Source organism: Aquarana catesbeiana, linkage group LG05, assembly GCF_042186555.1.
Source record: "Aquarana catesbeiana isolate 2022-GZ linkage group LG05, ASM4218655v1, whole genome shotgun sequence".
NCBI lineage: Eukaryota > Metazoa > Chordata > Amphibia > Anura > Ranidae > Aquarana > Aquarana catesbeiana.
In genome coordinates, this window is record NC_133328.1 from 551199502 (window position 1) to 551225448 (window position 25947).

At 42.1% G+C, this 25947-nt stretch overlaps 1 protein-coding gene across 5 annotated transcripts in view; it reads right to left on the reverse strand.

Annotated features, from left to right (window-relative positions):
• Nucleotides 1–25947, reverse strand: part of PAG1 (phosphoprotein membrane anchor with glycosphingolipid microdomains 1) — a 400978-nt gene that overhangs the window by 81805 nt on the left and 293226 nt on the right. The window contains exon 2 of one of the 5 annotated variants that reach the window (XM_073631863.1): nucleotides 57–255. The exons of 3 other annotated variants lie outside the window; for them this stretch is intronic. The gene's annotated coding sequence lies outside the window, so the exon portion shown is untranslated. Of the gene's footprint in view, nucleotides 1–56; nucleotides 256–23015; nucleotides 23846–25947 lie in introns of those variants that run through there. One more of the 5 variants, XM_073631864.1, reaches the window with a different exon arrangement.

The window sequence follows — 25947 nt, forward strand, 5'->3', positions numbered from 1 at the left end:
GTGTTTCACCATATTTTTAGTCTGGCAGATGTCCATCTTCAATTGCATAAACATACCAGGTAGCAGGAGCACGATACACATTCCACCCCCACAGAGGTTCCAGCCCTGAATGGGACGAGACTTTCACACACTGCGGTGGAATGTAGACACACTGGGCAGAGTTCAAGTTTCCATTTTAGTTGTAAAAGTTTAGGAGGTGCCATCTATTATATCTTAAGCTGGTTCTCTTTTTTTGCCATCAGCTGTCATTCAGAACTGTCAAAATAAAAGGGCAAGAAAGACATATGTGAAAAATAGAAACCCAGGACTCCCACATGACATGAACTTTACTTAGCCTTTCCATACTGATTCCTTTACACTGCCAAATACAACAGTACATGCAGTGACTTCTCATACACTACACTATTGTACTGGGAAAGAAGCTGGAAATTAGGAAGTTTCCAGCAAAATTAAACAAAAAAACAATATAATATAATAATATACAGTAATATTAATATAAATATATATATATATATATATATATATATATATATATATATATATATATATATATATATATGCGCCTTTTCACACTGAGGCGCTTTTAAACTGCCCATAAACCGATGAACGCTTTTGCAGTGTTTTTGAGGCATTTGCAGTGCGCCTTTTAAAGGACATGTGACTTAAAAACTTCTCCAAAAAACATTTTGAAGCGCTTTTCAGGCACTTCTCATTCGATTCAATGGAGGGGGGCGTTTTAAGGCGCTTTTTTTTAGCGCTCCAAAGATGCATGCCGGATTTTTTTCACCGCACTGCCAGTGTGAAAGCATTAGTTGATTTTATTGGGAAGCATTTTTTGTGTGCTTTTCAGGCGCTTTTTTTTTTTTTTGTGCGCCAAAGCGCTTGAAAAACTCCTCAGTATGAAAGGGCTCTTAATATTCAAAAAGATAAAAGTTGAAAATCAAATAATAATTAAAAAAAAAAAAGGGTTGCCACCATCAAACATGAAAATAAACAAAAGTTCGCCTCCTGGCTCACCGCTGCTCATGCCCCAAGCTTTGATCTGACCCACAGACTGTTGCCCAGCACTACTGTACTCATGTACAACTCTGTACCCTGTCCTCCTGCCGCTCCCTGCTGCACTGACCCAACCCTGGCCTGAGCAGGGGACCTCCTGTCTCCTGGGTGAAGCCCTGAACTGCAGACAGCTCCTCCACTATAAGACCCCTTTCACACAGAGCCGCCCATAGCATCGGCTCGGTTTTGTAAAACTAGCGGTCGTAATGGAGATATCACATCACTATTGAACTTCCTTTTTATCGACTCGCCATACGTCTTTATGTTCGTAATTGTTGGCCAACATTTGTGTGACCTTGTGTATGCAAGACAAGTTGGAGCCAACACCCTTCGAACAAAATTCCACGGTTTTGTTGTCGGAAAGTCCGAACGTGTGTACGGGGCTTTAGAAGCTTCTGGACTCCAGACCTCAATCTAGGCATTACAAACCCCAGAGAAAATTGAAAAGCCAATTTTCTCTGCTCAAAACCGACATTCTGGAGCCCTTCAGGCTGGGTTCACACTGCTGCGGTGGCAGACATCGCATGTGATTCGCAGCGCACTGCTGTTCACATCACATGCGATGTCTGTGCTGTGCGATATCAGCCATACAGATAGTATGGCTGATATCGCACCGCATTCGGTCCAAACCGCACAGGACCCTTTTTTTTGTTCGGACCAAAATCGGATCGCATGGGTGTTCACACCTATGCGATCCGAAAATGTCCGAATTGTCAGTTCGCATTGCGATATGCGGGCTGAACTGGGGGTGTCATTACCATTGTATGACACTCCCCAGCAGTTCGCATATGGCAGTGTGAACTGCCGTGCGAGTTGGTGCGATGCAGGAACCCGCAGTAAATTCGCTGCGTTCCCGCACCGCAGCAGTGTGAACCCAGCCTCAATCAGCATTTGTGAGAGCCCTGTAAGTTTCCTATATTTGAAAAATGTTAACATTTAGAATTCTTATAAACATCAACTGCTCAGCAACTGAAATTTGAAATTAGGCTGACAACAACAATGTCTGCATCGATTATTTAAATGAAAGAAAGAAGAGGAGCAGGAATGACTGACAGATTCTAATCTGTAGCCTCCCTGGGTATTTCATTTAAACTGGTGTACATTCATGAGCTAGGTGCATAGACATATTCAGTGCTTGTGGTTTCCATCCAGTATTCTGCCTGGCTGTCAGAGGATCTCCCAGCAGGACAAATCAAACTGAATAGGATTGCAGCATCAAATGATGAGCTCCTAAATCTGTGCAACAAACACTGGTCGCTTTGCTCACTGCATGCACACCCGGACTTATTTATAAATGGTAAATTAGCCTACACCATGTATAAGAACTTGGCATCATTTCAGGCCACCCTTGTGAAAAAAAGAGACACGTTCCAGCAATAATAATCAGAATAAACCAATACAGAGAATTCCCGTAGAGAACAAAGCAGCAGGGTGTTGGCCGGCCACAGTAACAAAGCAGAAGGTGCAGTGCTTCTTTCCACATAAAAGCAAATTAACAATTCATTACAAGTGGCTAAAGTGGAAGAGTCTTCGTCTCAAGCACTTAACAAACAGCGCTGTTAATCGCCAATGAACAGGACATTTGTATGCGCTGACAAGCTGTATTTCAGGAATCTCGTTGCAGGCTAAAACCATAGAGGCTCTGTGCTTTAAATACCTCCGTTACTGCACTAGAATTCATAAATGGTTCATGCACAGCTTGGCCGTCAATCCTGTTAATGGGTTTCAGATTGCTGGATTTTACCTTTCATCGGCCACAGACCTGTGAAACACTTATGGTGCCCATGCACAGGCAAATTATATGAATAATACAGTGTGAAAAAACACCTCCATCGTTATGTAAAAAGTACCTTTTCTAGGCCAAACTAAATGGCGGGAGAGGCAGACTTGGGATTTTGTGGGAAGGTCTCCCATCCATGATACGCCTTTTCTTTCAATAGTTTTTATATATAAAGGTTGTACAGGTTACTTACTGTATAAAACACGTTTCTGATTGATACATCAAAAGACGGTGACACAGTCCGCCATATATGGTTTGTGGCTTAATCAAATAAATATATAAAGAAAAGGCCTGTATTAAAACCCATCCACAATATAGAGTAGAACAGCAGAATATGTCTCTGATCAGTCAACCAGGAATCAACAATTTCCAAATTTTGGGGAAGATATAAGTGAGGGGAAGAAAAAAAAGGAAAAGATAAGAGGAAGGGCCTGGGGTTGAGTGCCTCAGGGTTGTCTAGGACAAATGTTAACCTAGGTCACAAGTAAGGATGAGCTCCGGCGTGTTCGCACACCTCACGTGCAGAGCCCACCAGGAAGTCGGCACTGTGCTAATCACAGGCAGTGAGACATTGTCCCGATGTGCGGCTGCAGAGATCGGGAAATGTCTCACTGCCTGTGATTACCGCAGCGCCGACTACCTGGCGGGCTCTGCATGTGGGCTGTGCGAACACGCTGGAGCTCATCCTTAGTCACAAGAGCTATGTTATCTCTGATATCGTCGGTTGAAGTCTACCAGTAAAAAAACAGGAGAGCCAGAGGTCTTATATTCTCTTCAATTTAGACATTGAGTCTAAGTTTAACTGTCAATTTTTCCTTTCTAAGTGTATTGTGCATTCTATTTTTAAATTCAGTAAATGGCCCTCTACAAAAGAGCGGAATGTCTGACAGAAAAATTCCGACGGAAGCTTTTCGTCGTCTATTCCGATCGTGTGTATGCCTCATTGGACTTTTTTCGAAAATTCTGACGGACCTAGAAACGAAACATGTTCTAAATATTTCTGAGAGAACCAATTCCTATCGGGAAAACCGATCGTCTGTAAGCTGTTCCGACGGACCAAAAACGACGCATGCTCTGAAGCAAGTACGAGACGGAAGCTATTGGCTACTGGCTATTGAACTTCCTTTTTCTAGTCCCGTCGTACGTCACTGCGTCCTGGACGGTCGGACTTTGGGTTGACCGTGTGTAGGCAAGACAGCTTGAATGGAATTCCATCAGAGAAATCTTCGGAGTTAATTCCGACGGCAAAACCGGTCGTGTGTACGCGGCATTAGACCCCATACACACAATTATATTTTCTGCACATTTTTGTCTTCAGATTTACCAAAACCATACAATATGAGGTCAAACCATAAGAGTTTCAATTTGTATGCAATCAGGCAGGCCCTTGCACTACATGGTTTTGGTAAATCTGAAGATAAAAATCTGCAGAAAATCTAACAGTGTGTATGGGGCCTTACTATTGTTTGTTCAGTGGCAGTAAGGAGATATGCCACTAAACTGGTGTTTTGGAAGTCTGTCAGGTTTCAGGTTGAGTAGACCTTCCGACAAGTCCACATACAAGTTTTAAGATGCTATTGGGAAAATATATTTTAAAAGGGAAATTACATTTTAAAAGCCACAGGAATATCTATTTGCTAAAACTACATTTTTCAGTTTGAATGACGCACATCATTATCCAACCCCTACCAGTCAGCTCAGGTTGTCACACCCTCTGAGCTTGGTCTCATCGCGCTGTAATGCTGCACAGAATAGCCATTTTCTATGAGGAACTGAAGACCCTCCCACTTTGACAGGACCAACTGGTAGACAACTAGAATAAAGGCTCCTCCACACCTTTGCAGTGTACAGTGGTAACATTGTCGCAAATGTTTTAAAGCGTTATGCTGTGTGTGAATATGCATTGCATTAAGGAAGTCTGTATATAAGTTAAGCTACCAATGCACCTTAGCACAAGTAAAAATGTACCTGATGTGCAGCACAGAGCATGGTAGCAAGCTACAGTGTGCTGCAATGCAGGTCCCTTGGTGTAACTAATTAGGCTGCCCTTTAAAATGAATGGCACTGCTATGCACCAATGTGCGAAGCTCGCCATGCAAGGGAATGAAGCCAGTCTTTGAATATGTATGCTTTTGATTTTTTGAGGGTGAGGTAGAGGGGGACCTGGAGTTGGATTTTAAGACTACTAAGGGTTATGGGGAGGTGTGCTCTGTCCAATCCCTTTCATGTGTAGCACCCTCTACCATAGGTAGGTGCTAGAGGTGTACTGTTGTAGGATCTGTCAGTGCAGGTAAATTTAAGCAGGCTTATGCTGCAAGCAAGGCCTGTTTGTTTTTGATCTGGGGGCAGGGAGTTGTTAGTGTAGCAGTGGGCGTGACTGACGTGTACTTCAGTTTTTGGGCGCCTCCCCTGCTTTCAGTGGGAATGTTCTGGAAGAGGGGCAGGGCTGAGCGTTGGAGTGGCATGGAGTACATGTGAGGAGCCCTGACCAATCCCCAACTAGGATTGGCAGGGGGCAGGCCTCCTACATATACTCATGGTCAGCCCGCTGGGGAGGAGTTGTCGGCTGGGTGAACCAAAAGATGGAGTGCTAGACTGTGTGCAGGAGGAACACCCCCACCTGGGGGAGGGGTGCAACTCAGGCGGAGGAGCTCAAGAGCTGGCTGGGAGCCTCTCCTTACATGGTCATGGAGAGGTGTCTTGGAACAGGAGCTGGAGAAGCAGTTGGTCCGTACGGTCCGGGAAAATCCTTCAGGAAGGACTCAGGGCAGGAGTCGGTGAGTGAGGCACGGTGGAGATCTGGAAGAGGCATGCCAGGGGAGCTGGGTGCAGAGCCAGAGGAGAGACTGTGGGGTTTTGTACCAAATCGTTGCAGCCTGAGGGCACAGGATTTGCAAGTCGTGTTTGCTGGGATCAGTAGTTCATCACCAAATATCTTTTCCAACGAAATGTTCTGGGCTGCCAAGAAAGGGTACTGCAGGCCCCTGGCCTATTAAGAATCATCAAGTGAAACTACTCCTAGAACTTATTCAGAATGAGGCCTAGACAGCTCAAGATGGTGGGACAGGAAAGTGTTGTGCAGGAGGAGAAGTGTCCTGGAGGTAGAAGTCTGCAGGGAGAGTGCAGAGGAAGAGAATGGTCTGAAGTAACGCTGTCAAGATTAGAGTCCACCATTTTTTTTGTTCTATGCAAGGAAACCACTAGTGACATTTGTCAATGTAAAGCCGGATCCACTATAACATTGCAAATACCATTTTGTTCTTTGGGCATCCCATATCCCTTACCCCAACCAAGTTCAGTCCCCCAAATAAAACAACAAAATAAAGCAAAAGACGTTCCACTGTCTACAAGTGTGACGTATGGATGTCTGGCAGCAGGGTGAATATGCGTGGATGTTAGTAACTAGTGGCTACACATGTAATAAACAGCCTTTACCATCCCTAGGACAACCTTCCTCAAGTCACATCTCAGCAGAGCACAGTCTACCTTATTGTTTCCAGTTATGTGATGAGAAGATTGAGGAAACTGCCCCTATGCTTATAACTATATAACAATACTAAGCCTAATAAACCTCAGAGGGATTCTCAGCTTTCATAAATATATACAGGAACAGCCAAAGAATAGAGCCGAGCCTGGCAGTGATCAATTCCTCAGCACTATCACAACGCTCCTGCCTTCTTGCTAAATGCCACATAACATTTCATTGCTCTCATTAAACTGCCACCATTGACAGTATTTCATAGCAAAGAGAAAAAGTGGGACTCAGTGCCTGCCATCTATAACATGGCACACCTGGGAACGCCAGGCCCTATCTCTTCTAACCATTAGGAAAATAAATTGATCATTCCCAGCTATTTAAAGGTACTGCTAGGCAGCCATCAATTTCCCAGCTCTGATCCTGAAAATCCAAGAAGGCTGCTATGTCATGATGATTTTTGTTGTTCACCACAAGAGGAGATGCACTTGTACCATGAAAAAAAATAATTAATTGGAAAAAGAGATAAGGGAGTAGCATATACTCACCATTTGTTTGCACCATGATTAACTGTTTGGCTAACAGGACAAGAAAGCCTTTGTAACCTTCACAAAGCTTACATAAGGCTTTAGACTGGCAGGGGATCAAAGATTGCTTGACCGGAAGGAAAATCACTTTGAAAAACACCCACCTAGAATTTCTGGCCATGGCCATCGTAAAGGCAGATGATTCATATAGATAGCATTTACTTGCTGGAATCCATCTGCTCTTAGCTCTGGCATGCAGGAGTGTGTGCGTAGCTGAGAAAGCTCCTCCTCCAGATGAAAGAAAAAAGAATGCCAATGAAGACTTCTGGGATGTATGACATTATTTTAACTGAGGCAAAAAACCAGGAAGCCACTGAAGAAATGAAATAAAGTAGTAAATATAATAGACCTTCCTATCGATTTACTAATGCAAGCAGCAGAAGGATTAAAAATAGTTAATATTGATTGAGAGAGTTTAGTTCCACTTTAAGTGACCCTTATGCCGCGTACACACAAGCGGACTTTTCGACCGGACTGGTCCGGCGGACTTCCGACAGACTTTTTAACGATCACACCAAAGTCCGATGGATTCGTACATGATGACGTACACCGGACTAAAATAAGGAAGTTGATAGCCAGTAGCCAATAGCTGCCCTAGCGTCGGTTTTTGTCCGTCAGACTAGCATACAGACTAGTGGATTTCTGGGTCCGGCGGAGTTACAATGTAAAGATTTGAAGCATGTTCCAAATCTAAAGCTCGTCAGATTTGCGACTGGAAAAGTCCGCTGAAGGTCCGGTGAAGCCCACACACGATCAGATTGTCCGCCGGATTTGTTCCGTCGGCGTCCATCGGACAAGTCCGATTGAAAAGTCCGACCATGTGTACGCTGCATTACACTACACACTGCTTGAACCAACAAAAGGATCACTTTACAATAAAACTCTAGCCAAAACATTTTTTTCTACTTTTATTGAGCATCTTAGGTTTGAGTTCCTGTTGGGGCATTTTATACTATATTTGTCCTTGATGCAATTGTCACCAAGACAGAAAATAAGAGATTCAGATTTTTGCAGCGGTCACCAAAACAGGAATAAAACTGCATGGCTACCTAGGATGCCTTTTCTAAAGTAGAAATACCGGTAACTCTGACTTTAGGGAGGCATTTTTACTTTTAAAGACATTATACATCTTCCTACCTACATAAGAAGTATGGTGATCATGTAATTTCAATATGTCAATTATTGTCCTGTATAGTAGCTTAAATCTTTACATGCCTGTGTCAGAGGTTTCGGCTTGTGTAAAAGCATGAGGCACTGCACAGATGGATGCATGGCTTCTGTCTGTAGGCTAAGAACTGACATTTCCTGTGAAGAAACTACATATCCCACAATTCATGTGTCTGGGGCAGGTGAAAACAAAATAGTAATTAATCTAACAAACACAAGCAGGCAGATCATTCACAATTACATTGGTCCAACTGGTGATCTCGTCATGAAGAATCTTGTTTGGACATGATCCGATTGGTTCCCATCTAATCAGAGAATGCTTTGCAATCATTCAGAAAATGTAAAGCATTCTCTGAAGAGCACCAGTGCTGAGCGGCCAACCTGTGTTTAGAATGCAGCATGGCAGCTGCTCACATGGGACAGGGAAACAAGTGGAGATCACTGGAGTAGCACTATCTACTTCAGTGATTTCCAGCTTCTAGGGGCATAGGAGAGGTATGGTATATACAGCGTTACATCTGTTCAAGCTGGACCTATGTAACTATGTATAAAACATCCATACCTAGAATAAATCTTTAAATTAAATTAACTATCCTGAGATGCATATCAGTACCGGTTACTCAGAATGCGATTGAAGCCAGTGGCTAGGCTCTAAAGCCAGGTAGCTTGCATTTTTATAAAGAAGCCAGCAATGGCGGCCACCTATTCCTTGCAACAGTTTTACTTTATTCTCTATAGGTCATGTAATCTGGATATCTGCATTCTCCCCGGACCTGTACAAGCCTGTATTATTAAGCCGAACCAATAAATCTTTTATTGAAAGGCCCTGCCAAGTATACACAATGACTTCCCGGAAAATAAAGTGGCTTATTTTTATGCTGAAAAAAGCATTTAATTGCCCTACCAATTTACAAAATCGGCAACAGAGCCAGTCACCCATCCATATCACTTCATTAGAAGTGACTTGTTTACATGAATTTTGCAGATGACCTTATTTCAACATTTAATCAGATACCTGCGCAAATAGTCATATATGCAAATATCGTACTTGTCACTGCAGCACATACAGTCAAATCAAACTACAGTAGTAAATAAGACTGCTTATCCAAGACACCAATACCAGTGTAATTTAATTACCGTATTTATCGGCATATAACACGCACAGGCGTATAACACGCACCTTCATTTTAGGAGGGAAGTTTCAGGAAAAAAACTAATTTTAAATAAACAACTTTGAAACAAAATAAGGGTCAGTGCCCATCTGCAGCCTCACAATTGCCCATCAATGCAGCCTAATCAATGTCCATCTACAGCTGCAGATTACTGCTTCCTCTGAGGGGACAGGGAGGGGGGGTGGGACGAGTGTCATCAGATTGCATACAACGAGAATCTCCTGTGTAATTGGCATCCTCTTTAATACAAAGTCCCGCCTCCTGGACCTGCTTCTATGATAGACAGAACACTGGTCCAATGCCGGCCCAGAATACGGACTTCCTATTACAGAGGCCACTGAGTAAACAGGAGATTCTCGCTGTATGTAATCTGACGGTGCTCATCCCACCCCCTCCTGGTTCCCTCCTAGGCAGCCCAAATTGCAGTATCGGCGTATAACACGCACACACTATTTGCACCCGATTTTCAGGGTGAAAAAGTGAGTGTTATACGCCAATACAGCACATTGGAGAAAGGTTACCTTCAGCAAAAGTACAGGGAGCCCATTATGAAAATATAATTCTTCCAATAAATTAATTATTTACCATGTTTTATGAGATATATTGATTTGGATAATAAGAAAAAAAAATAATTTCCTCAAGGTCAATTATTCTCAACATTTTAACTTTGAAAAAATGTTTAGATCTTATGGAACCCCTACTAATAATTACTAGATCTATAACTCATGGTACATTAGCATCAACAGTAAGTTGTAATACAAGAATAAGGAATGTGGTGTACTTGGGAGTATTTGACACCCAGGGCTACTCTATACAACAACATTTTTCAGCATTAATTAAAGAAACAAAAAATAATGGGGATAGTTACAAATTCGCGAGATCAGTTGTAATGATCAACACCACATAAACTATTGTATAGAAAAAATGGTCAAGTAAAAAATATGGGACTTTAAAAGGTGTTGAAACCTTCTGCCAGAGTAATAAACCAACATAATCATACTTTATTAAAAAGAATTGCATTTATCACAAAATCCATTAAAATCCATTTCACCACCTTTAAAGTCCCATATTTACCACTTGACCATTTTTTCTAAAAAATAATAATGGAAAGACAATAAAAATTGTAGCATTTCCTCACATTGCTGGTCAAAAGGGAAATGACCGCATACTATGATGGTAAAATGAAAAGTTCACCCTACATTGGTGGTCAGTAGATGTGTGCCATCTTAGATTGGTATGAGAAGGATTCCCTTACCTTGGTATAGTCATTAGGATAGAGTATGAGAAGGCCTACACTGGTTGTCAGTTGGAAATATGCCCCCTTACAAATGGCTAAAAAGGTAATAGGTCACACTGGTTACTTGCCTAAGATTTAGGAATTGATCCATGTTCAAGGAACCTCTAACAACCTCTGGAGGACCTTTGGTTGAGAATTGCTCTTCTAGGCAGGAAAATCTATGTGTCACAATATTTTATAAGGTCTTCAAAGAGACAGTTGGGAGCTATGCTTTACACTGAGGGCTGATACAGCTGTATAGTTTGTTCTGTACTCGCCTCATTGCATGTTGTCTTAAAGTGTCACTATAAAAGAGTAGTTTGGCCAAAGCTTTTTTGGCCATACTTCTCTTTTCAGTTTCAGAAGTAGACTTACTTTCATTTTTATAATACACTAAGTTAGCTGATAGTGGGCATAGCCGAGCCAGGCTCTGGAAGGATCCTGACAAGATTGTTTAAATCTACACGGCTGCTGGCTGAAAGTTGGCTCCACATTTCAGTTCATGGCTAAGAGCCGAAGTCAGATGCTCTTGTCCTCTCCAGTCCGGCACTCCAATGAGCACTGGAGGATCAGAGCAGTGACTGGCAGTCACCACTCTCCACTCAGAGCAGACTGAGAACTGAGCGATCAGAGGTCATGTGATCCCCCAGTTCTCAGTGTTAGACAGCTGAATCTTGATGGTGCAGCATGGAAGCAATATGAAGGTTTGTTTTTTTACTTATCCCATACTTCTCCTTTAACTACTTGAGTCCTAGCAATGGCACTGGAATCTGGTGCTTTTCAAACACACTCCCAGCTGCTATACTGGCCAGGAATGAATGTAAATTTGTAAAGTAGACTGCGTGTATGGCTATTGGTCCCCTATGTGATAGAAATAAAGTAAAAAAAAAAAAAAAAAGAAGAGGTTTAACCGGTTCCCGACCGGCTCACGCAGATATACTGTGGCAGAATGGCTCTTCTGGGCAAAATCCTGTACAGGTATATCCTGTCCCCTAAGTGGTGCCGCCAGAAGGCACGCGCGATTGCCAGCACAAGGATTTGTGTGTGTAAACACACAAATCCTTGTGCTGTCAGGGCAGAGGAGACCTGTTTGTTCCTACTAAGTAGGAACAGCGATATGTCTCTTCACCTAGTAAGTCACATCCCCATACAGTTAGAAAACACTGAGGGAACACACATGTAACCCCTTGATCGCCCCCTAGTGTTAACCCCTTCAGTGACATTTATACAGTAATCAGTGCATTTTTATATCGCAGATCACCGCCATTACTAGCAAAAAAATAAATAAATTAAAATGCCATAAAAACTTTCCCATAGTTTGTAGACGCTATAACTTTTGCGCAAACCAATCAATATACGCTTATTGCGATTTTTTTAACCAAAAATATGTAAAAGAATATATATATCGACCTAAACTGATGAAGAAATTTGTTTTTGAAAAAAAATTTGGGGGGATATTTATTATAGCAAAACGTAAAAAATTGTTTTTTTTTTCAAAATCATTGCTCTTTTTTGTTTATAGCGCACAAAAAAAAAAAAAAAAAAAAAAAAACTGCAGGAGGTGATCAAATACCACCAAAAGAAAGCTCTATTTGTGGCAAAAAAAGGACGCAAATTTTGTTTGGGTATAACGTCGCACGACCACGCAATTGTGAGAGAATCAATGCAGTGCCAAATTGTAAAAAGTGCTCTGGTCAGGAAGGGGGTAAAATCTTCCGGGCCTGAAGCGGTTAAACATTTAAAGAGAGACATATTAAAATAAAAAAAATTTAAAAATTAAAAAAAGCCACACACACACGCATGCATTGGCATGTCTATGCACAAAAGCATTATTTGCCCTACACATGTTATATACAACTGCGCACTCTGGAGTAAGATCAATAATTTTAGCATCAGGAACCACTATGGTGTATTTCACCATTTGCACACAATTGTAATACTTGACATGTTGGTTATCTACTAGTGCAACCTCAAAAGTAAACTATCACTACATTATTCTCTAGGGCAGAGGTGTCAAACTGGCGGCCCTTCAGCTGTTGCCAAACTACAAGTCCCATGAAGCATTGCAAGGCTGATAGTTACAAGCATGATTCCTAAAAGGCAGAGGCAAGATGTGGCTTGTCTGACACCCCCGCTCTAGGGTGTCAGCTTTGAGAAAATATATAATGTTTGAGGGTTTTAAGTAATCTTCAGGCCTAAAATAATGTAAAACATGTAAGCAAAAAATGAATATTGAAAAAAGTCCCAGAGACTCTATAGGGCCCCTTTCACACATGCGGTTCATTTTATCAGTTTAGTCACGTCAAAATGGATAAAGTATTCATCAGTCTTTCATCAGTTTTTCATCCATTTTTCATCAGTGCCCATTTGTTTTTCATCAGTTTTTTTTAAATCTACTACCAATGCAAAAACGGAGGAAAAACTGACCATTTTCTTAGTTTACATCTGTTTTTTCGTCTAATCAGTTTTTTATTGGAAGAAAAATAGAGCTTTGATCTATTTCAAAAAATGGATGATGTTGGATGCGGATGTAAACTGATAATCATCCATTTACATCTGTTTTTCCATAGAGATGCATTGATGTCCGTTTTTCATCTGTCAATGGATGGATGAAAAAAGGACAAACTGATAGCATGTGTGAAAGGGGCCTAGTGGTTACGACAATATATAAATATATGTACATGAATTACTGGGGTTTTTGTTCAGTATGGGTATTTAAAATACATCGGAAATGTTTTAGTAAAAGCTTGGAAGTTATCTGGTAGATAAGAATAAATGGAAGTGATCAGGTAGAGGGAAATGAATGTGTCTTCTTCCTCCACCAGAAGAAAAGAGCATCCAAATGGTGCTGGGACTATGATGTGAGCTTATACAAAGTAGTGAGAGAGAAAAAACATTTGAAGAGCTCACTGGCTCAGGTTAGGCTGCTTACAACAGACAAGGCCACCCTCCAATGGGTACCCCGGCAGGTTATCAGGAAAAAAAAAAACACGCTCAAATGGAAGTCTAGCACTCATCTGTGCATGTTTTCTTCTTTCTCCACCTAACGTACACTATCATAGAAAAAAATTAGAAATCTCAGTATTAATGTTTACATTCAAATGATGGAAAGCATATAAATGCCACTATCCCAGCTATAAAATCTCAATGTAAGAAGAAGTTTGTCTCACATGCAGAACAGAGGTTTGCCGTAAGATCCCTTTTACCTGAGTCAGCTGATTCGTTGTGCTTCAAAGAGCTTCATGTCCTGAGCCTCAGCTGTAATTCAGGAGTATGTCAATTCTGTTTTGCTCTATTAACGCGGTCAGGCTGTGCAGGGCCTGTCACTCAGCTGCTTGAAAGATTTAACAATATGCAATTCAGGCGATAGAAACCTAGACTTGTTAAAGGGCTACAATAGCCAGACTCCATACTATGCTAGAAATGAGGGAGATACCAACTCTACTGTTCAGCTTACACACAAAATCAGAGGAAATTCACAAGAAATATCAAACTAATAACTTGGATGGCAGCTGTTTACTGTATGGAGCAGGGGTCTCCAAACTGTGGCCTAGGGGGCAGATGTGGCACTTTGCATGCCTCTGGCCAGCCGGGATAAAGACGAGGCACAATTCCTTCCACTGACACCAACAATGGAGCACCATTCCTCCCACTGACACCAAAATTGGGCCACTATTCCTCCCACTGACACCACGGATGAGGAACAATTCACCCCACTGACATCAAAGATGGGACACTATTACTTCCATTGATACCATTGATGGTACAGTATTCCTCCCACTGACACCAATGATGGGAAACTATTCCTTCCACTGACAACAATGGGGTACTACTCCTTCAAACGAGATCAATGATGGACCGCTATTCCTCTCACTGACACCATTAATATATTTTTTTTTTACTCCCACTGATCATCAAGCATTGTTTACTCCCATCATTGCCAGGGCATTTTCTACTCCCACTGGCCACAGTCCTGACCCCCTAATATTTGAAGGGCAGTAAACTGGCCCTTGGTTTTAAAAGTTTGGAGACCCCTGGCATAGAGCATCTGTACAACTGTGCCAATGCTGAAGTCACATGACCAATCAAGACACTGGGCATGAAGTCCGGGTGACAAGAATAGAAGGAACAAACTTGAGAACGAGTGGGGATTGATTCCTATCCAAATGGAATGCTCTGCATAGATATGCAGCCCTTTTTTTTTACCAGGACCCTAAAAAAATGCAACAAAAAACCCTAAAAGTACAAAAACCCAGAAGCTAAAACAAACTTTTTTTATAATAAAAATATTGTCAGCATGGTTTTAGTATACAGTATGCCACATGCAAACAATTTAGAAGGTTTGCAGTGGCCACATATTCATTTGATTAGCAACAACGAGAACCCACTGATACCAGTTTTTTAAATATTTACTGCCCTTCATACTGCATATGTAGACATCCAGAACAAGAACAGAACAACTGTCTAAAAGGTCCACTTTAAGGTAGACAATCTTCAAAGTGGTACGACCACTCAACACACACAATACAGTATAAAAACCTGCAAATGTGTTTGAACAATGTGTGGGCTTTAGTATGGGTGTTTTTTTTTTGTTTTGTTTTTTACCATTGACAGCAATTTTACTAACATCCAGTAGCATCAGGCTATTCCTGAAGCTCGTTCCCCAAATAAAATTTCTCCAGCCACCATGGTCAACAATGCTTCTCCTACCATGGCTGGTTTCCACACTGGGCCTACTAAAACATCCCACAGCATGTACTTTAGATATATGCAACTCAGACATGCCATACGGGCCCTGTTCCCTGATGGGGTAATTCTTGCTGTACACTCAGTTGAATCCTTTCTTGCTGCTGCTGACGCCAGCCACACACTGTCCTCCATATACCTGAGACTTACCTGCAAAGATACCTCGAACATGCTCAGGTTGTTTGGAGTGTGGTAATGGGACATTCCTGCTCTGACGGAGGAGGATTGGACTGAGGGTCTGCAACAATGCATCCCACTTATGATCTCAGCCAAGGACAGCTTTGCGCAACTAAATTTATGCATTGAGTGTACTACACTCCCTTCAGACTTTCCAGGATTTACCCGGGTGTGGATGACACCTGTCCCAAATGCAGGCAGTCAACGGGAACATTCATTCATATGGTGTGGGAATGCCCCCATATTCAAACCTTCTTGCAGGCAGTGGTCGTTGAAATGAATAGGGTTACAGGCCTCTCTCTCTCTGGACAGGGACCCACTTGTTTTTCTACTGGGCATCACTAACAATCTAGTAACCACCAAGCACACTAAACTCTACACATTCTATGCAGCTTACTATGCTAGGAAGACAATTCTGTCTAAATGGAAGCTCCCGGATCCCCCCCCCCAGCTCTCAGCATGGAGAGCACTTATTAACACTGTTCTACCCCTATATAAACTTACTTATATGGGGCGTAACTGCCCTCAGAAGTTTGACAAAATCTGGGCAGCCTGGGTTCAAGCTAGGCACCTTATGATATAGACAACTGGAGAAAATGAGATATAGTACTAAATAACTGGCTGAGGGATCTGCAAGTATAGCTAGATCCTCTTTTTACCTACTAGATGTCAGGAATATATCCCATGACCTAAGGTGGATGTGGTCTCGGTCTCTCTCTCTCTCTCGCCCTCGCTTCCTGCCCCCCCATTCTACTCTGTCATACTGAACCCCCGAAGTGGTGCACTGTCGACCAAGGTGTGTTGCACTTTCCACTAGTCATGTTGTTGTGAATGTAAACCTGCTTCCTGATGAGATATTGTAATTTGACACCGAGTATTACATTTAATGTAACAGCACTGCAGTTAGACTCGATTCACACTGGGGCAACTTGTCAGGCGACTTAGCCGCCTGACAAGTTGCGCTCCATTCCGTACAATGGAACCGTTCTAAATAGGAACGACACAAGTTTCCTGTACTACTTTGGGGGCGACTTCAGGCGACTTGCATTGACTTCCATACAGAAGTCGTTTTGCATGTCGCCGCTGAAGTCGTGTGCAGGTCGCCTGAGGCAGTCGTGCTGCAAGTCGTGCTGCCTCAGTGTGAACCGACTCTAAACAGTACTGTTGATTTACTCCTTTATGTCACACTAATGTAGCATTTGCATGTGTAATGTTTTACTACTTTATTAAACATTCCTTCTGTTAAAAAAAAAACAAAACAAAAAAAACATCCCACAGCAATAGAGCCCAGTCATCTCTCCAGCCAACCTCCATTAGACATCTGCTGTACCCTACTGGTTATGCACCACCCTTATTTGTTAATCCTTGGACCTATTAATGTCCTACATAGCTGCACAGTAAGGAGGAATTTCGACTAGTAGTTGTTGGTATTGTTGTTGGCATAAAACAATTCAAGGTAGTAGTAAAAAAAAAAAAAAATACTGTGGATATTTTATGCAACATAAAAAAATAAAGAGGCATTTTTCAATAATGCAAGTATCCCCTTTAAGAATATAGCAGGAGGATCTGGGACACAGCACTTGCTGAAAACATGGAAATCACTCAGAAATAAACAAGGGACAAAATGTGCCACAAATACATTAGCAAGAGCAGAGGAGAGAAGAGGCTTTGCAGATCTCCAGTTATTATTAGCACAGAGCAGCTTTTAACACAAGTTCCCCATGCTGTCTCTAATGAATATCACTATTATATTAAGTCACAGCAGCAAGAATATGCTTTAAGGACACACACTAGCTCTTTTTTAAAGATCAGGAAGTTATTTTATGCCATGTCTCTGTGGGACAGAAATGGCCAGAATAGACCAGCGGGCAGTTTATTATATGCACATTCAACGCTTATGGCATTCAACATATGCACATTCAACGCTTATGGCTTAAGCAAAACTATGCCGCCTCAATTAGAAAAGGCCAGTTCAAATATCTAGAAAACTACCAAGACTGCTGTTTCCACTTTACGCAAAGCAACGGGTTTTGCAAACCAGATGAAAGGTGCCCATACATATGTATGGATGGGTATTGGTATGTCGCTCTTATCTTCACTACACCGCATATGACAGTCCACTAATGAAGGCCTCCTAAACCCCCCTTAGTGAAAGGGAGCCTTGACTGCTGTAAGCTTGGCATCTTCATGGGCTTCTACCTAAAACAGAGAGGTTAAGTGGCTCTATTAGGATTGGCCAATAAGGCATGAGGTGACTGGGTGGAGCCTGAACTCTGGAAAAAGCTACGCAGGGGCACATCCCACTACTTTAAGGAGGTTCAGACGCCACAAGAGTTGACCACCCACCTGCCCGTTGTGATATTTTGTCACAGCTTTATTGGCAGTTTTTACATTGCTACTGTTTGATAGTGCTTTATAGGCTATGCCCTCAATTTTAATTCTGGGGTCAGTTTAATGCCTGTCTGGCACGGATGGTGAAGACAGGCCTCTAATGCCGCGTGCACACGACTGGACTTTCCTTCAGAATAGACTCCGATGGTCTTTCCGACGGAGTTCCGTTGAAACGGACTTGCCTACACACGATCACACCAAAGTCCGTTCGTTTAGAACGCGATGACGCATGACGGGACTAGAAAAAGGAAGTTCAATAGCCAGTAGCCAATAGCTGCCCTTGCGTCGTTTTTGGGCCGTCGGACTAGCATACAGACGAACGGTTTTCCAGATAGGAATTGAAGATTTGAAACATGTTCTATTTCTAGGTCCTTCAGAATTTTAGAAAGAAAAAGTTCGATGAAGCCCACACACGATCGGAATGTCCGACGGAATGATTCCGTTGGACCTTTTCTGCCGGAAAGTCCGGTCGTGTGTACACGGCATTAGACTAGTTGAGTTTTTATTATGGATGCTCATGGTATAACTGACTGGCATTGTTATGCGGTACTTTGAATTTTCTTACATTTGTAAAGTTCAATAAAGCTGTGGTCTTGTCCTTTTCCCAACACAATCAGCCTCCGTGTCTTTTTGGGGGGGAAATTTTCCTTACATTAGTTGGTCATAACGATCCTATGCTTCCCAGCAGTCATGGCTTTTTTGACTAGATTGGTCACTGACCCAGGGTTTATGGTAAAACCCCTGAACAAGCCCTCTCAAGAAACAGTTTCTGATTACTGCTTTTTTTCTAAATTTACTTAAACTAGTGGCTACCAGGGGCGTTGCTAGGGGGTGGCTATTGGGGCTATAGCCCCGAATCTGGGGCCCATAGCCCCGAGTCTCTTGCCACAGGGTCCCTGCCTAAGCAGCGGGTTGCGGCTGCTGCGGCAGGCGGGCTGGCTGCATGAGAGAGGCGGAGGAGAGGAAAGAAGTGAGCTCTTCATAGCCGGGCCTCTTCAATTTGGGAGCGAGGTGCTGCGAGCAGCAGAGAGATGACATAATCTCTCACTGTCCGCCACAAATCGGCGCTCTCCTGCTCTCACTAAATGGACCAGTGCTGTCAGCCTGCCACCAATGCAGCATCAATGCACATTTGGTGGCACTGGCTGGCATGGCAAGTGACAATCCACATCAGTTGGCAAGTGACAACCCACATCTAGTGGCCGGTGGCGTGGCAAGTGACAATCTGCAAATGGTGGCAAGAGATGTGGCAAGTGACAATCTGCAAATGGTGGCAGGAGACGTGGAAAGTGACAATCCACATCTGCTGCCAGGTGAAAGTGGCAAGTGACAATCCACCACTGGTGGCAGGCGACATGGCAAGTGACAATCCACATCTAGTGGCAGCTGACGGTGGCAAGTAACATGCTGCATCTGGTGACAGGCGACGGTGGCAAGTGACATGCTGCATCTGGTGGCAGGAGATGTGGCAAGTGACACGCCCAGCAGTATGGTGAGTTGGACCACTTCATTATATATTAGAATGTAACAATAGAAATAATGCACTTCAATCACCCTGACACCATATCAACCATTATGCCATGATGATTGATGATGATTACCACTGGTAGACCCCCCCCCCCCCCCCCCCCCGCGCGGGCATGCAAAAAGTTTGGTGACCGCTGCTGTGGGCTCTAGCCCCAGTTCTTTTGCAGACCTAGCAACTCCCCTGGTGGCTACCATTCAATGTTCCATTATCGTAAACAGTAGCCCTTATGCAAATTACAGAACTCCTGGTTTGAAGTAGATACTGGTCAGGAAGATTTTGGGAGACTACGGAAACCTCCACTAAGGCCTTATGCACACTGGATGTTTTTGCAGCTGCTTCTAGGAGCGTCAGGCAGTTTTATTTTCCTGCCGCTAAACTCCCTTGCATATGTCCATGCACACAGGCTTTTAGCAGCATTTAGTGGCAGGGGCTTTTAGAGGCAAAAAAAAAAAAAAAACCTGCCAGCACCTCCAGGAGCAGCAGAGGTTTGGCAGAAAAAAAATGCTTGATGCCTGTAAATGAGTTATAACGTTATGTGCGTTTAGCTCGAGCATTAATTCATCTTAAAGCGGAGTTCCACCCAAAAATGGAACTTCTGCTTTAAGTGCAGGTGACCCCCTGACATGCCACATTTCGCATGTCATTTTTTTGGGGGGGAGGGGCGGATAACCTTTTTTTTTTAGAGGGATCCAGCTCCCACTTCCTCCCGGGGCACCGCAGCGCCGAAAGGAAGATCACCCCCCCCCCTCTCGGCAATCATCTGGGACACGTCACAGGTCCCAGATGATTGCCCAGCCAGTCAAAGTGTGCAGTGCAGCTCGCGCATACGCAGTGCGTGCCCGGCTGTGAAGCCACAGCAGGGCGCCCACAGTGACAATGCCAGCACCGCAGAGAGGAGGAGGAGAGGAGTGGGGCTTTGTTCGCCCGCATCGCTGGACCATGGGACAGGTGAGTGTCTGATTAATAAATATCAGCAGCTACACATTTTGTAGCTGCTGACTTTTATATAGGTGAAACTTCACTTTAATGGCCAGAATAAATGATTATTCTGGCCAATTAAATGAATTGCCACCTGTTGGAAGGCAACATGATTTAATATCATATTTCTGGAGTTTCTTTCTGGTTGATACAACCAAGCTTTGCTTTTATGGGGGCGGTCTGAAATGTCTTTGTAGCATATCTGAAAGAAGAGATCAGGAGTTCATAAAAGCTGAACAATGCAATGCAAACTTGAAAGGGACCATAGCTGACAAGATGATTGATGAATGTCCTGCTACAGAAGATAAAAGATCAAAGGTATTGAAGATTGACCAGGATACATAGACATGGACAATGCTGTCCCTAGAGGCCAATACAGCGGGACGGACAGTAATATAATATAGGAGGACTGCTCCATAAATATGTGATTCGTCAAAAGTCTAGATGGGATGGCAATGGGGTTGTGTCTGGATGGTGTATGATTGAAGTATAAAGGGCTGAACGAGTCAGAGAGCTTCCTCTCTATACACCTTTTCACTCTTGGCTTGTGCCTGAGCCTCATGGCTCTTTCTACCATTTTGAGCCTCATGGCTATCTCTCTACCATTTTGGGCCCAGCCGAGGAGACCGTGCGATAAGTATCTTTGATGTGCTTGTATTGTATGTTCTGGTGTTATATGCTTTGTAATATCTTTCTTTAGTATTTTCATGTTAGCGTTTTCCTATTTTCTTGGAAAATTAATAAGACGTTGTTTTATTAGGCAGTGTGCTTGGTTTCATAGCTAACCTTTTATTATTGTACTATCAGCAGTAACATGTGATCAGAGTTTTAATAGACTAGCTAACTATAGGAATAGACAAGTTAATACATATATGCAATAAATAGGAGGGAATCCGTAACCACCCTCAGATAATATTTATTGTACCTATTACTTCACCACTCAAGTGCTTGACGGCGGTAAATGGACCTAAACGTTTATACTTTTACAAGAGTTCGGCATTTTTTCTGCCAAAACGCTGCTGTCAGGAGGAAAGGCTTCTAGTAGAGTTTGCAAAACATCCTGTGTGCATGATGCCTAACGTGTAAGCCCAACTACACCCTCTTTCCTCAGCGGGTTCAACCAAAAGTGTTAGGCCTGATACTTCCTCTCGAAGCATCACATACACAACATACTATCAACACACTTCAACATTAACCACTTGTCGCCAAATCACATACTTAGTATGTCATTTGACTTCAAGGGGTTATACAGTACCGTTTTTTTTGGGCCGATGGTCTGCTCTCTTGTAATAGCAATCGGGCGGCTAACTAGTTGCTCGATTGCAATTACAAGCAGCGGTAGGGGACATCCCCCACCTCTTGTTGCCTTCCGTAGCCCTCTCAGGTTCTCCAGTCCCACCTGGAGACCCGAGCTACTAGTCGGCATGTCTTGGCACTAGTCATAGACTCATACAAGGCCAGGATCTCTGCTATGGTAAACGGGAAGCGATGACATGACATCACTTCCGACTTACCCGGATGTCAACGGCGCCATTATTTGAAAATCGAAAGTATTCAAAATCACCGATCTGGAGTTCTGAATGCTTTCAGGGGCAGAGAAGGGATTTGGGGTCTTATAAACTCCAGATTCTTACATAAAGAGTACCTTTCACGTGCCTATTGCTGTCACAAAAGATGTTTACATTCCTTGTGACAGCAATAAAAAAAATTTAAAGCAAGTGTATCAAAATAAAAAAAGTCAATAAAATATTAATGAAAAAAAAAAAAAAAAAAATTAAAGCACCCCTGTCCCTCCGTTCTACCGTGCAAAGGCAAACCCATGTATCGGTCCCGCATGCACACAAACTGCGATAATCCCACACGCGAGTTATAGCCACGAACATCAGATCGTGGGCAGCAATTCTAGCACTAGACCTCCTCTAAATCTAAAGTGGTAACCTGTAAAGACTTTTAAAGCGTTGCCTATGGATAGTAAAATTTACATCATCATTTGTTGTCGTTGTACGACCGTGCACAATTTTAAAGCATAACATGTTTGACATTTATTTACTCGGCATAACATCATCTTTTATATTTTATAAAAATATTGGGTTATGTATTGTATTTTTTAAAATAATAAAAAAAAAAAGTGTATTTTTTCACCAAAAATGCATTTGAAAAACCGCTGCGCAAAAACTGTAAGACATAAAAAATTGCTAAACCCACCAATTTATTCTCTAGGAATCAGATTTAAAATTATATATATATATATATATATATATATATATATATATATATATATAAATAAATAAAATGTTTGGGGTTTCTAAGTAACTTTCTAGAACAAAAACAAAAAGTGCCAGAAAAGGCCTGGTCTTCAAGTGCTTATAAAAAAAAATTAAGTTCTAATAGATCACTTCATGCTGGCCTCTTTTGCAGGTATAGCTATGAAAAACATTGAAAACGTGGAATATATGTTTGTTGCTAAAGAACATTATTTATTATCAAGTTGTTGTAAAGTGCCAATTTAACAAAAATCAATAAAGATTTAAAAAAAAAAAAAAAAAAAAAGACGATTCTTTCTCTAATGCCTCCCCCTTCACAGACATTGAACTGGGGGCATAGTTGAATAGATTTCATGAACAAATAAAAAAATCTCATCTCCACTCAAAGATGAACAAAGAAAACAGTTTTACTGCTTACCTCTCACACACTTGTCATAAATCAGTCCTTGAAGTTGAATAAAGGATGGTGATGTGCTAACAAGTGTATGTTCTGAAAAATATTACGGCAAGTGATAAATATGAACCCAGGAGTCCGCAGGTTACAATAAAGTACCAGATTCAAGGACTGCAAATGGCATACATACCAGGGTAAAAGTGCTAATATGAACCCAAGGGTATACATGTTACAATATAGTAAAAAGTTCAAAGATAGCAAATGGTAAATACCCCAGAGCAATGGATAATATGAACCCATGGGTATGCACATTACAACAAAGAACCAACTTCAAAAGGCAGCAAATGACATATACACCAGGGCAAAAGAACTCAGGGGTATACATGTTGCAATAAAAAGGTACCAGGTTCAAAAGTAGTAACTAGAATTGCAAAATGGCACAGTATATATATAATTATCTCCTCTGGATCAGACTATTATCGCTCTAAGCACGCATTTAGCACGCAACACATTCTTTTTATAAGCTTGCGGTGGGGGTACAACCTTGACAATCCAATACAGACTGGTACATGCCTCACTGAGTTCTGCAGTGTGTAACATCAGCTTTCTGCTCCCTTTTTTCTGAATGCTCAGACAAGCTTTATGAATTCTAGACTTTGAACAGATGTAGAGAAGAGAAGTCTGCAGATCAACAGATTCAACTTATGTAGGAGGATTGGGCATAAAAAGAGAGAACATCCAACTAAACCAATTTAAGTTGCCAACATCCCTAATGGGATAGATAAGAAAGGAATTACCCCCCAATAATAACTGGAACTTTAACGGCAACAGAGTACAAAAAGTATAATATAATTTATTCAAAACTTGCATACAAATATATATTTTTTTACAATTTCCAAACCAATAAAAACACTGATGACAATGGTGGTGAACTCCCATGTAAGGTCCAGGTGGCCCAGCGCGTTTTGGGACCAAAAACGTCCCTTCATCAGGGGCACTTGTCAGGAAGTGATCACACCATAACGGTCATCGTGAACATTCACTGCTAGACCAGTGGTGACATCATGAACAGGCAACACCTATGTCAAATGGACACAGTTGTACAGGGCAGTTCCCCACTCATCCACACAAGTCCTCCAAGTGGCATCAAACAGGGGGCGTATCAGTGGATGCTGTCGCTCAATCTTCCTACAATCTCTCCTCAGTGTATAATCTCTATAAAATCCACATCAGGGGTAGAGCGGGAAGCAGCACCAGCCAAGGACATGCACACAAACGTCACTCTTCTGGTTTACTTGTGACTTGGGAGAAAATCTTTCCTTCCGTTTAGCACCCTCTTCTGTTCTCAGCTAATATCCTCGAATAAAAGGATATTCACTGTGAACAGAAGAGGGGGCCCCCAATCAAACAGCGTAGCTGGTGTTCTAGAGGCCCTGTGGAGAATAAAAAGTTGAGAAAGTTTGTGGGAGGGGGACAGGGAGATCAAAAGGAACAGATTCGAAGGCCATATCCCACTGCTCACCACTTATCTCCCCAAAATCCTCAAGTCCATGACACCCTACTAAGAGAAGCAGGATCCTGAATGGAGGAGAGCAGCCATGTATATATACAGAAAATCAACCCTCTCTTCTCCAACATAGATGCCAACTCGGTAACTAGTGGGGAGTCTGATTTAAGTACGATTTGATCACATGCATTTGGATCGCATGCCGAAGTTGCAAGTATTGCTAGAATTGCCTATAAAACAGTGAGAACACTGATTGTAGTTGATCATGAGATTTGAATACTTTGCCTAAGAATAATTGAGCTAGATATAATACGCCCCTTTTCCTCCATTCACAAAATTCCCTCAGTTTAGCCAGTTCCGGGTATACCGAGTTATGCCACAAGAGAGTAAATTCAAAGAAACCTGTAACTTTAAGTGAGGTTTTTAAGGCACCCCAAACTCTACGCAGGAGGTCAACAGGAGATTAAAAGGTAAAATCCTTCTCTACCCCTTCCCAAGCCTATTAAGAAATAGCTTATTTTTCTTTTCAGGAGCAAATATTTTTGTTATTGGTCATATTTCCTCTCACTTCCTTGTTCTTCATTCGGGCGTGGATGACATACTTGTAACTGCTGACTTTGGATTTTCCGAAACCACGGTGAAGTTCCCCTTCAACAATCTTTATGTCATGGTTATTGTTTTTTAAAGCCTGAATAGCAGGAGGCCAGCTTTCTTGTCTACTTTTACGGTACGGAGAAATCTTTCTTCTCTTTCACTCCCATACTGATGATATGCTTTCATTGGTATTGTCACCTTTTAATATACTAAGTCAAAGTACCATTTTTCAGGGAGATATCAATGCAGCGTTGACAGAAGGTAATCTGGCTTTTGGTCTATGTAGACAAAAATCAAAGCTTAGTTTAATTCATGAGCATTAAAGGTTTTAGTAGCTTCTGCAAAGCTGCGGTTTTATAGGTGAGACCTGCAAATATTATTCTTGGATTAAATCAGTCACATCTGAATCTGTATGTGTCAATGCACTTGCTGCCAGACAACCATTGTAATAGCTTAGCTGAATAGTCAACTATCTGTGCATGATTACTGGAACCTCCTATAATTCATGTTATGTTGAATACTTTACTTACAAGGCTTTATTCACAAAGCTAACACACCATAAGTATTCTTATTTTCCAAAAGTGATGATAGTTATTTTGAGTCCAATGAAATGTAAAAATGATGGTCACATGGCTGAAAATAGTGTGCCGTAGGCTGGCGTTAAAGTTTTGTGAACAGTAGGCTTTACATCTTAAGGTGCTCAGATGGCAAACTCCCAACAGAGCCGTCTTCAGGCACATTGGAGGATGATGTACGGTCTATGAATTAGTTCTCAGAGGGCAAAATTACTGCACGTTACAAATACTTGCCCAATTATCTCCTAGATAAATCAGCATCAGGCCTTTCCAATCCTGT